The sequence below is a fragment of the Hypanus sabinus genome, chromosome 9, assembly GCF_030144855.1.
Source record: "Hypanus sabinus isolate sHypSab1 chromosome 9, sHypSab1.hap1, whole genome shotgun sequence".
Lineage (NCBI taxonomy): Eukaryota > Metazoa > Chordata > Chondrichthyes > Myliobatiformes > Dasyatidae > Hypanus > Hypanus sabinus.
The window spans coordinates 29,227,960-29,241,339 of record NC_082714.1 but is presented as its reverse complement, the minus strand read 5'-3'; the positions used below and the strand labels follow the sequence as shown (position 1 = coordinate 29,241,339).

At 48.3% G+C, this 13,380-nt stretch overlaps 1 protein-coding gene across 2 annotated transcripts in view; it reads left to right on the top strand.

The window, feature by feature from the left end:
- Positions 1-13,380, top strand: part of smg1 (SMG1 nonsense mediated mRNA decay associated PI3K related kinase) — a 145,497-nt gene that overhangs the window by 108,509 nt on the left and 23,608 nt on the right. The window lies entirely within an intron of this gene.

Below are 13,380 nucleotides of genomic sequence, written 5' to 3'. Positions count from 1 at the left end.
CATTAACACACCATTATCTTCTACATTCTTAAGATTTCATTCCCCTACTAAATTGGATACATTCTTAGCAAATAGCAAGTTCAAAGTTGACTACATAGTTTTGGTTACACAGCAAACAATGCAACTTTTATACTCCAATATATTCCCCCTTTGAGACCCATAGGGTCTCACACAGAGAAGGAAGACTAAGAATCTGTGCACAAAAGCCCCAGTAAACTCAAGCACTTATTCCCAAATCTCGGGTTAAACTATAATTTTCTGCACCAAGACCTCAAAGTATTCTCTCCGTTACCCTGGGCTGCTGAGCCAATAACCTGTCCCTTTGTACCTGAGACAGGGAAAAAAACTCAGAAGCCCTTACAATCTACTCCCACACTGTCGTTTTGCTCTTGTTCATCCTGCAGGTGGTGCAGGCTGTAACGATACATTTTCGGTGTTTCTTTCTCCACTAAGCTTGCTTCAGTAATTGCATCGGAAATTGTTTGGTTGCAGCACGTACTACAAGAGACTTGAGGCAAGGAAGAAAACAGCACAGCACAAGCGCACAGCTCAACAATACAATACAATACTGACAGTTATTGCCATTTTAGTCAGCCATGCTCCCCATCCTCCGAGTCTACTTTCTAACCAGTCAAATAACTGATGTCCGGACCCTGCATTCTGTTTAACTTCCGTTCTTAGACTTTTGAACTTACACATTGCCTTAGTAAACGATCCTTCTGGACTAGTGTTATTTGGTATAAAAGTACAGCACTTCTCTCCAAACATCACACAAACTGCAAGGAAGCCTGATATACTGTAGCGGTGTGCTACACGCAGCGCTAAAATAACGACATGGAGTCGGTAAACTGCAGTTAAAGAAGATTTTATTCGAACTTCACAGCCTGGCTTTAAAGCCTCCCTGATCCCGCCCTCCCCGGCCGCAGATGCTGCAGGGGGCACGTACTTGTTGGTGAAGCAGACCTGGCGCCCTTTTGGGACTGGCCTTTGTGCCGGCGCACTGGCTATTTGTGAGCCGGTTCGAGTGCGCCAGGAAGTGGGTCGCCACATAACCCCGAACCGGCGATACACCGCCCCCCCCCCCCCCCCCCCACCCAATGTCCACAGTCTGGGCCGGAACCTGTTTGGGAGGTCGGCCTCTGCGCCGCGGTGCCGGAAACTCGACCGGTTGCACCAAGTCCACATGGGCCAGTTTGAGTCGGTCCAACGTGAAAACCTCCTCTCTCCCCCCAATGTCCAGCACGAATGTGGACCCGTTGTTCCTGAGCACCGTAAACGGCCCCTCGTAGGGCCGTTGCAGCGGTGGCCGATGCCCGCCCCTTCGTACAAACACAAACTTACAGTTCTGCAGGTCTTTGGGTACACAGGTCGGGTTCTGCCCATGCTGCAAAGTGGGTATGGGGGCCAGGTTGCCGAGCCTTTCGCGTAGTCTGCCCAGTACTCCTGCGGGTTCTGCCTCGTGTCCCCTTGGGGCTGGTATGAACTCCCCGGGGACGACCAGGGGTGCGCCGTATACCAACTCGGCCGACGAGACGTGCAGATCGTCTTTGGGCGCCGTGCGGATGCCGAGTAGGACCCAGGGAAGCTCGTCCACCCAGTTAGCTCCTCTCAGGTGGGCCGTGAGAGCCGACTTTAGGTGACAGTGGAAACGCTCCACCAGGCCATTCGACTGTGGGTGGTAGGCAGTGGTGTGGTGCAGCTGTGTCCCCAAAAGGCTGGCCATAGCTGACCACAGGCTGGAGTTGAACTAGGCGCCTCTGTCAGAGGTAATGTGGGCCAGTACACCAAAGCGGGACACCCAGGTGGCAATCAGTGCCTGGGCACAAGATTCGGAGGTGGTGTCGGTGAGCGGGATCGCCTCTGGCCATCTTGTGAACCGGTCCACGATAGTGAGGAGGTGCCGTACTCTGCGCGACACTGGCAGGGGGCCCACGATATCCATATGAATGTGGTCGAAACGACGGTGGGTGGGGTGGAACTGCTGCGGCAGAGCTTTGGTGTGCCACTGCACCTTGGCCGTCTGGCAGTGCATGCACGTTCTGGCCCATTCACTGACTTGCTTGCGGAGTCCGTGCCAAACGAACCTGCTGGAGACCATCCGGACAGTTGTCCTGATGAAGGGGTGCTCTAAGTTATGAATGGAGTCAAAAATGCGTTGCTGACAAGGTGCCGGGACGGGGCTGGCCAGTGGCGACGTCACAGAGAAGGGTCCTCTCACCTGGGCCTATGGGGAGGTCCTGGAGCTGCAAACCGGAGACTGCGCTCTGTAACTTGGGATCTCCTTGTCTGCCTGCTGCGCCTCTGCCAGCACCTCAAAGTCTACCCCTTGGGAAAGGGCATGAATGTTAGGGCGAGACAGCGCGACCACCACGACATTGTCCTTACCCGAGACGTGCTGGACATCCGTCGTGTATTCAGAGATGTAGGACAGATGGCACTGCTGGCGGGACGACCAGGGATCGGACACCTTTGTGAACGTAAAGGTAAGCGGCTTGTGGTCCGTGAATGTGGTGAAGGGCCTACCTTCTAAGAAGTACTTGAAATGCCAGATTGCCAGGTAGAGCGCCAACAGTTCCCGGTCGAAAGCACTGTATTTGAGCTCGGGTGGTCGCAGGTGTTTGCTGAAAAACGCCAAGGGTTGCCAACGACCCGCGATAATTTGCTCCAGTGCCCCACTGACTGCCATGTTAGATGCGTGCATTGTGAGGGCGGTAGGGACATCCATTCTGGGGTGCACTAGCATCGTGGTGTTTGCTAAGGCTTCTTTCATTTTAATGAAGGCGGCAGCGGACTCCTCGTCCCAGGTAACGTCCTTGCCCGGACCCGACATCAGGGCGAACAGGAGGCGCATGATTCGGGCAGCTGAAGGGAGGAAGCGGTGGTAGAAATTTACCATACCCACGAATTCCTGAAGGCCTTTGAGCACGGGCGTGGAGGGGTGGTGGTCCCTGGGTCGGGATGTGGTGCTGTACGCCGTGTTGGGGCATGGCTGCCGTGAACTGTGGTGCCAGAACCGATGGGAAATCCGCCAGGACCCTGGTGAAGTCGTTGTCGGACAGCATGATGAAGTCGAGGTGAGGGGCTGGCAACTGGGCTGCACCCAGGGAGAATGTCTGAAAGGTCTCGGCGTGGACCAGTCTCTTCCTGAGCAGGTCGACCAGTAGGCTGTGAGCCCGCAAAAAATCCGCACCCAGAAGCAGTTGGGCTACGGCGGCCAGTGTGAAGTCCCACGTGAACCGGCTGGAGCCGAACTGTAGCTGCACCGTACGGGTGACGTAGGTCCTTACCGTGCTGCCGTTCACGGCCCTCGGAGAGACCCGGTGCCCTGTTGCGGGTGTCGTAACTCGTTGGAGGTAAGTCGCTGATCTTGGCACCGGTGTCAACCAAAAAACGGTGTCCTGACCTCTTGTCCCACACATACAGGAGGCTATCCCGATGGCCAGCTGCCGTAGCCATCAGCGGCAGCTGGCCCTGGCGTTTCCCGGGAACTTGCAGGGCGGGCTACAGCAGCGAGCTTCTGCACCCCACCGCTGGTGGTAGAAGCACCATTGTTCATTGGTCTCCTCACCCCTGCCTCTGGTGTTAGCGGGCTCTGTGGCCGGACCGGGTCTGGTTTGCTGCTGGGAGTGTGGCCTGGTGATCTGTGCAACGGAAGCCCCACTCGCCTACTTGGCATTCCACAGCAAGTCCGTCCGGGCTGCCACCTTCCGGGGGGTCGCTGAAATCTGCGTCGGACAGCAGCAGGCATATGTCCTCGGGCAGCTGTTTCAGGAATGCCTGCTCAAACATGAGGCAGGGCTTGTGTCTGCCGGCCAGAGACAACATCTCATTCATTAAAGCCGATGGAGGTCTGTCCCCCAAACCATCCAGGTGCAGTAAACGGGCAGCCCGCTCGGACCGTGAGAGTCTGAAAGGCCTTATGAGTAGGGCTTTGAAGTCTGTGTATTTGCCGTCCTCCAGGGGCGACTGTATGAACTCCTCAACCTGGGCAGCTGTCTCCTGGTCGAGGGAGCTCACCACATAGTAATAACGTGTGTCCTCTGAGGTTATCTGCCGAACGTGGAATTGGGCTTCTGCCTGCTGGAACCATAAGTGAGGTCGCAGCGTCCAGAAGCTTGGCAGTTTCAACGAAACTGCATGAACAGGTGCGGCGTCATTCATCTCCGGTCCAAATATCATTTGGACCGTCAGGGTCACCAATTGTAGTGGTGTGCTACACGCAGCACTAAAATAACGACACGGAGTCGGTAAACTGCAGTTAAAGAAGATTTTATTCGAACCTCACAGCCTGGCTTTAAAGCCTCCCTGATCCTGCCCTCCCCGGGCGCGGATGCTGCAGGGGGCACGTACTCACAGTCCCGCGCAGGCTTTTCCCTTTGTTGGTGAAGCAGAGCTGGCGCCCTTTTGGGACTGGCCTTTGTGCCAGCGTACTGGCTATTTGTGAGCCGGTTCGAGTGCGCTAGGATGTGGGTCGCCACAATACACTAATATGGGCACATTGGTGCATTTCTCATACAGCTTTGATAGCAGGGATCAGTTATAACACAAAGCTTCAGGAAGCAAGCCTTAATCGAACCTGAACACTGTCGTTCACATTGCTCCCTATACTCGTCTTTGCCACCGCGTGCAAGTGGGAACTACATGTTGAGCACAGGTAACAATTCTGTCTCTTCATCATTCCTGCCGTGTAAGTTGCCCATTAATACCACTGATTAGTACGTGTCTGTAACCATGGCGAGGAGGTAAATGTTGTGCTCCTCTTACTTCTTTTCTGTAGGTTCTGTGGGGACTTAACAGTCCCATTCCATATCTGCCACACTAATGGTTTCCAAGTCTGCCCTGGAGTATGTGGGTTCTTTGTCCTCAGGGGCACGACTGGTCGTTCCCAGCTCATCCCCATTATCTGAAGAAGCCCGACTATCCACCACCACATCCTGAGGGTCTTCAGGCCCGTCCTCAGAATCAAAAATTTCCCTTACTAATTGATCAAACTCCTGAGGTGCAGTGTCAGCTTCTTGTTCCTCCTGCCTGTCTCCTGCTAACTGCTCTTCCGCATCACTTACCTCGGACACCTCACCTGATTGCCCTTGCGGGACTGCCCTCGTGCAGTGGTTCAGATAGTACCAGGTGGAGTGTCCTTCTACCTGAACTGCGGTCCGTGATGCCTTGGTCACCGTAAAGGGTCCTTCCCTTCTTGGCTCATTCCACTTTCTCCGAAAAACTCAAACGTAAACCTGGTCTTCTGGTTTGATTGGTCCTTCCCCTTGTACGGTCTCCGGCTCTTTCTGTTTTTCCTGTGCATAAATAGACCTAAGTATCATAGTTAGCTGCTGCATGTATTGTTTCAATTCTATTTCCAATTGTTCCAAACTAGGTTCTTTATACGGCCCTCTTCGCTGGGGCACTGGCATGGGCCTCCCAGTGAGCATCTCATGCGGTGTCAGGCATGTCATTCGATTAGTTTGCATGCGGTAACTCATCAATGCTAACGGTAAAGCATCGACTCAATTAAGTTTAGTGTCTGCACAAATTTTGTTCAGTTTGGCTTTCAGGGTTCCATTAATTCTCTCTACCATGCCCTGCGACTGAGGGTGGTATACACATCCAAATCTTTGCTTTATCCTCAGTGCTTGTAGTACCAATTGGACCACTTTCTGGATAAAAGCTGAACCATTGTCTGAGCTAACTTCTGTAGGTATTCCAAACCTTGGGAGCACTTCATTTGTCAGAAATTTTACCACTGTCTTTGCCCCTTGATCTCTTGAAGGTACTGCCTCCACCCATCTGCTAAATCGATCAATTACTACCAGCATGTATCTTTTCCCTCTCACTGTCTTTATCATGTCTACGTAATCAATCACTAGATGCTTAAGTGGTCCTTCAGGTACAGGAATGTGACCTATTGGGGTTGTAATTCCCTTCCGAACATTATTCTGTGCGCATACCTCGCACTGTGACAAAGTCCACTGGAGCCTGTAAATAAGGTGACCAAAAACCATCCTTCTTTATTTTCTTTATCACTTCCCCCCTTGCACAATAGTCAATCCCATGCGCTTCTGAAATCAGAATCATCAGTAGAGAGGTGGGCGCTACCAACAAACCGTTTTCCAGGCTCCACAAGCCTTCCGGGTTCTGCTTGGCCCCCCTTCGTCTCCACATTGTCTGTTCTGCCAAAGTTGCCTTATCTTGTATTTCAATTAGGTCCTCTACCTCAGGTTCTGGAGTTAGGCTTACCTGAGGGGCAATGACAGCTGATGTACACCCAGACGCTTTTCTGGCTGCCTCGTCCGCAGCTTGATTTCACTTTGTTATTACATCATTTCCCTTCTTATGTGCCTGGCATTTTACTATAGCCAATGCTTTAGGTTTCATTATGGCTTTTATTAAGTCTAGAATTTGCTGACAATGTTGTATGGGATCTCCACTGCTTTTTTTAAAACCTTTCTGTTTCCACACTGCCCCGAACAAATGGCATACTCCATGAGCATATGCCGAATCAGTATAGATGTCTACTTTCTCACCTTCCATCACTTCACACGCAGCTGTCAGGGCTTTGATTTCCGCTAGTTGGGCGGAACATGGTTGGGGACAGGACTCCATCCTAATAATCTTATAGCTCGACTGATCCTGCTGCACTACTGAGAACCCTGCATGATTTCCATCATAATCCCTATAACATCTACGAACAGAACCTTTTTATCTGCATCCTCTAATGGTTCTGACCGTAAATCTGCTCTCAATTTGGCAAATGCCATCATCTTCCCTACACAATCATGGCGTTCTCCTTCATAGCCCAAAGGGACAAAATCGGCTATATTACTGGTAGTGCATCTCTGTATAGTTATGTCTGGAAATGTCAATAGCATCTGATACGCTGCTATCCTGGTTGGCGTCAGCACAAATTTCCCTCTTTCCAGCAATTCTGCTACTTTGTGGTGTGTGTACAGTCACAGGATAGCCCAGGGTTACAGATGATGCCTTTTCCTATGCATAGTACAGCGCCGCCAATCCCTGATAACAGAGTGGATACCCCTGAGCCACCTCACCTAGTCTCACACTGTAGTATGCTATCTGCTGCTTTGCTTTTCCCGTGCCTGTCTCTTGTGTTAGAACCGCTGTGACATAACCCTCCTGTCGGATGGATGCATACAAATGAAAAACCTTCTCGTAGTCAGGCAAAGCTAATGCTGGTGTTGACTGCAATTCCTGCTTAATAGTATTGAAAGCTATCTCCGCCTCTCCATTCCACTGTAAGCCTTTCTTCAAATTTGTATGTCCAGCTTCTTTCATTATCTTTCTCAAAGGTGCCACAATCTCAGCATATTCTATCCAATCTGAGCTGTACCCTGCCATTCCCAAAAACGTCATCATCTGCCCTACAGTCTGGGGTTTTGGGGCCTTAGTGCCTCAATCTGGTGCTATCGCCTTCACTCCCTTGGATATTATCCTGCCTAAGTATTCCACTTGCTGTGTGCAAAATTGCAGTTTCTTTTTGGATACTTTATGTCCTCCGTGCGCCAGCTTCTCTAACAGAGTTATAGTATCCTGCACACACTGTTCCTTACTGTGGGAGCAAATCAACAGGTCATCCACATACTGTAACAATGTACTTTCCAATGGTATGCCCTCTAGGTCTGCCTTCAACACCTGATTAAAAACATGTGGTGAATGTTTAAACCCTTGAGGCATTCTGGTATAGGTATACTGAGCACCTCTGTAAGTAAATGCTAACAGATACTGACACTGTTCGGCTAGAGCAGAGGTCGGCAACCTGCGGCTCCTGAGCTGCATGCGACTCTTTCATCTCTGTGATGCGGCTCCCCGTGGTTTGTTAGCTTTTGAAATGTAATTCGAAATTTGAAGATTATGGTGATCTTGTACAATCTAAAAACTTTGCGGAGACCCTATTTCCTGGCACATCCGAACCGGCTCACAATTAGCCACCGTTCCGGCTAAGGGAGATAGCCTACGGGGGTTTGTGAGTACGTGTCTTTTGGAGCATCCGCGCCCACGGGGACGGGTTGAGGGAGGCTTTAAAGCAAGGCTGTTTAGTTCGAATAAAGTTACCTTTGACTGCAGTCTTTATTTTAGCGCTGTGTGTAGCACACCACTACAACGTGTTTTTATCGCTATTAATATACATCACCACTGCCAATGCCTGACACCCGCCAGTGCACACTTCCTTTTAATTCTTCGATCCAAGGTAGGCTAACTATGGAGTAACCTTCAACCCAACGTCTTTTTTTCGGAGTTCAAAATGTTTTTGTTGCATGCAGAAATGTAATTTTGTTTTCTCTGCAGGAGTTCATCAATTTCATAAATGCAACACATTATAGTTTGTTTATACATAGCATAAAGGCAAAAAAAACCCGTTGTATGCAGTGTTATTTCATTTTAAATGTCAAACGGGTTTTGTGGCTCTCAGTGTTTTCTTTTCTGTGGGAAGCGGGTCCATGTGGCTCTTTCAGTGGTAAACGTTGCCGACCCCTGGGCTAGAGGAATGCTGAAGAAAGCCGAACACAAATCAATCACTGAAAAGTAACTTGCTTCTGGTGGAACATTAGTCAAAAACGTGAGTGGGTTGGGGACTACCGCTGGCCAGTCCTCTACCACATCATTTACTGCTCGCAAATCATGCACCAATCTCCACTTAGATTTATCTGCTTTTAAGACCGGTAGCAACGGGGTATTGCATGGACTGTTTGTTCTTTTAAGCACTCCAATTTCAAGCAACCCCTGCACTGTCGATGCTATTCCCTCTTCTGCTTCTGGTCTTAGAGGGTATTGTGGTCTCCTGGGTGGAATTGCTCCTTTTTTCAGCCTTACTTCCACCAGACTAGCTGTTTTCATTTTCCCTACGTCTGTTTCATGCTGTGACCACAGAATAGATGGCAACTCATCTAACCTTCTATCTTTCTGCTGGCCTCTTTCCTTTCCCAGCAATGGCATGTGTGGTTGTGGAGTTATTTCGACCTCTCTCACTGTCCCTACCGTATCTACATTTACCATTATTTTAATGCAATTGTTGGCCACACCTCTGGCGTGATTTTCCTCCACACTGTTACGGTTTCAGCACTCTTAACTAAGGGTCCTAAGTCTTTAGACTGATATCCCTTGTTTACCAACAATGTTACGTGGGGCGCAGCCTCCAGTATCCTGTACCATTTTTCTAAAAAGGTGTTCCACTTGTAAAGCTGCCCCTTGCTTTCCAATTATCACAGCCTCCCCTTCCAGGTGCTGTTGGGTACATGCCTCCGGGTGCCATCTCTCCTCTAACTCCCTGTTGTGAGTCTCGTCAAAAATCACTGTACAATGTAGCTCAGATTTGGACATTACAGCCCTGGGTAATATAGCCTGCACGCCCTTTTTCCATTTTTCCCAGGTTCCTTGAATCTGATCTGCGATGTCTCCTATCCAAAAGACATTAGCCTTCTTGTCTTCTCGCACTGTCAATTGAGCGAGCCCCTGCTCTTTCCACACTCAGCCCATTTCTGGTGCATTCTAATTTTAATTCCAGTTTCCATAAGGCATCTCTGCCTAACAAATTAATCGGAGTTCCTTTAGATACTAGCACCAGCAAAACAATTCCTTTATTTCCCATTCTCAACTGCACTGGAGCCATGCGCTGTGTCAACTGTGTTTTCCCTAAGAACCCTACCGTCTTAATAAACTTTCCTGACATGGGAAGGTGAAGGGCATACTGTGGCTGTACACAAGTGTATGTGGCTCCAGTATCTATCATCATTGGTGTCATTTGCCCTTCTAATATAACCTGAACAATGGGTTCCTCGTCTGCCTCCCTTGTTATCATTGGGTAATGTCCCTTCCCACTCAAGTTCTCGGGGCTCCCCTAATACCTCGCATAGGGGTTCACAGGTCCGCTTGGGCCTGTGGGGGCTGGTCCTTGGCTAAACTTTAGTTCCCTTCTTATCAGTTCCTGCTGGTGTGTGACAGGCCATGGTGTAAACGGACAATCTCTTCTCGTGTGATCTGGCTGATTACATCCCCAGCACAATCTCTCTACCTCTCTTTCCCCCTGTTTCCTCACTGGTCCCCTCTGCCCATAGCTCCTCTGTCCCCCTCCTTGGGACTTCCATTCCTGTCTGGGCTGTTTGAATTTAGTCTGTTCCTGATAGGGCAAAGACGTTGATTATTGGCATGGGGTTTTCCAGCCCTTGTCTTACAGTATGATCGGTTCCTCCATATAGCGGTGCTTCATCCAGTTCGATGGCTGTACTCGGACCGGTGGTTGCTGGCAGCATCTTTTTGCTTTTCTCTTTTTCCTTCTTTTTGAGTTCTTCGAGCTGGACTTGTATTAACTTTCTTTGCACCTCTTCCTGCTGCTCATCCAACCTTCGTTTGTCTTTCCAGTATTTCTCTATCGCATGGACTACGTGGTCTCTAAGTTCATGTGGGGTCATTGACGTCAGCCCAACCACTTCCTCCAGTTTGGATTTTACTTGCGGAGGCATTGCATCCAAAATGCTATGTCGGAACAGTGTGGTGATAAATAAGCTATTTTCCACCTCTTGCTCAGTCTCCAGTCTCCCACCTTTTCAACTGGTTTTCTACGTAGGCTGCTGGGTTTTCAGTGTCTCCCAGTGGATTCCCCTTTAAGGCTTTGGGGTCCACTTTGGATGGATAAAGCTTCCTGAGGGCTTGCCATACCCTCTGCCTCACTCTGTCAAACCTGTCTCCATCAGTTCTCGGGTCGTTCGAGTTTACTATGCCAGCCATTTCCATTAGTTCGTTAAATTTGGAGGTTCCCATCAACCTTATCACTAGTGCCTTCAAATCTCCCATTGCCAATAATCGTCCCGCTGTTTCTTCTTCAAAGGCTGTAATCCATTTCCCTTCTCCTTCATGTAGATTGGGCAGTGTTTGTCAGCCCTTCTAGGTCCTGGGATCCCCAAGGGATATACTGCACTTGTCCTGATCCTTTAACTAACAACGGCATCATTCTTCCTCCTTCTTCCCACCTGCTCTGGCTCTCCTCCTCGCCTGACTCCCCATCTGTCTCAGGGTATGTCTTTACTGCCTCCCACACAAATTTCTCCGGGGTCCTCTTCTTCCCTCGGTCTCCCTGAGGAGTCCTTTCTTTCTGTCCTGATTCAATACTTGGTTGGCCCCTGGAGTATTTTTCGCATATCATTTGGCAATCCCCTCTCAGTAACTTATCTAGCTCTCTCTACTTCCGCAAGTCGCTTCCCTACCGCCTCCTGCTCTTCTAGGCTTCTGCCTCCTACTTCTTCCCCACAAATTCTCACATCCTCTCTCTCTCCACTTAACTCTTGCTCCTCCAATGAGTCACCTTCTCTTTCTTCCTGTCCGTGTCTGTACACCTGTGGCAGGGACTCCTCATGATCCTTACTCGTGCTTGATTCCCTTCTCTCTTGTGTTTCTCCAAGACTCTCATCTCCTATCTTTTTTCCACTTCCTCTTGAATGCCTCATCTCTTCCTGCCCTGATGAGCCACTTTCTTTTCTAGTCTGTTTATTTCTATGGTATAACCAATACTCCTCATACTCCTTTTCCTCTCAAGTATTTCATCCATTCAATCTCTTCTTTCATTTCTCTCTTTGCTTGTTCCACCTTTATCCTTTCTGCCTGTATCTCCTTCCATATTGCCGCTTTTTCCTTCTCGTATTGTCTTTTTTCCTCCTCATTATCCCAAACTTGTATTTCTCCCTGCATGTTTACTGTTCCCGTCAGCAGGGGGCACTGCTTAGGGGTTCCTTCCTCATTATAGGGAGGGAGCGGGCTTTACTGTTTCTTTCGCATCTGGGTACGGCGCTGAAGCCAGCTTCTCACTGTACCTTCCTCTCTCTCTTAAAGGCTGTTTCTCCAGCACCTTAGTGTCTTCCTCGCTTGTAATCAATATTCTACCTGTCCTCAGCCTTTCTCCCTGTGTTCTGAAGAGTTTTAGCACTTCCATTTCTCGTTCTCTTTTTTGCCCTCTTCTTAGATTTATCTTTTGGCTTGTAATTTTTAATTAGTGCCTCCATTTCTTCGCACAAGCTTATATCAAACGTCCCTTCTCTTGGCCATTTTGTGACCAGGTTTTTGGTTCTCTTTTCCCATTTTTCTGAAGTTTTTGTGATCTCATATTTATTTACCAGGATTTTTTTGCTGCCGTTCTTTTACCTGTCATGTTGATCTCTCTTTTTAAGGTATTTCAGGGATTCACAGTTCGTTTACTGAATCATATTATTTACTCTAATTCTATGCCTAGTCAATCGTCTATCTACCAGCACTTTAAACTATATATTGGACTGTCCTTGTTTCCTATTCTGTTCTGCCTGTACAGACCTCTATTCAGAGCGGTATCCACAGAACTTTCTCTTTGCACCTCGTCTATTCAGACCCTTATTTCTTAAGGCGGTATCCACGAGGATTTTCTCTATTTTCCTTTCCCTGCCTGTTCAGACCTTCATTTCATACGAAGCGGTGTCCACAAAGATTTTCTCTATGCACCTCGTCTATTCAGACCTTTATCTCTTAAGGTGGTATCCACGAGGATTTTCTCTATTTTCCTTTCCCTGCCCGTTCAGACCTTCATTTCATACGAAGCAGTATCCACAGGGACTTATCAACACCACGTGGAATTTTTCTTAACTTCTTATTAGCTTATTTGTACTTACCCTCACTGCAGTGTTCTTGATCAATCCTCTGAGCCTCCTGTTAACCACCAATTCTGCCAGATTCTTTGGACCGGGGCCTTTTTCAGACCTTCTCTCTTCTTATTCTTGTTCAGGTATGGAGTTCCGGAGTTTTTTTTGACACTATCATATACTTATAAACTGTTATTATTGCCCATGTTAGTTTAGTTTAGAGTTTTTTTCAATATACTCTTTTATATATTTTCAAATTTTTTTTCCTTTTCTTTTGATGATTATTTTTGTTTTTTTCATATATAATTATATAGACTTGATTGATTAATGTACTTTTTTTTTGTTGATGTTTAATAGGATATTATTATCCTATTACTAATGTAATTTCAAGTCTATTGTATTTATAACCTATTCATTATTATGTTATGTTTTTTCTTTTATATATATATATATGAAACTCAATAAAAAGATTGAAAAAGAAAGATTCTTTGGACCGGAGAGACCCTTCGGCAGTGGTTCCACACTTCTGAGACTCCAAGACCTCCCCAAAACCAACAGAATTCTTAGTCCAAATTGTCGCAAAAAGCGCTTACCTTTTGTTTGGGTGCACCCTTAATTCTGTTAGCCTTGTGGGGGTCCCTAGAGGACTGGGAAGAGTCCCCAATCTGCCGTTTCCTTTCCGCGGGTCTCTTTCCAGTCCTGTCACGGTCGCCAATTTTGTCGTAGCTTCTCATGCCCCGCGAACAACCAGGAGATGCAGAAGATTCTT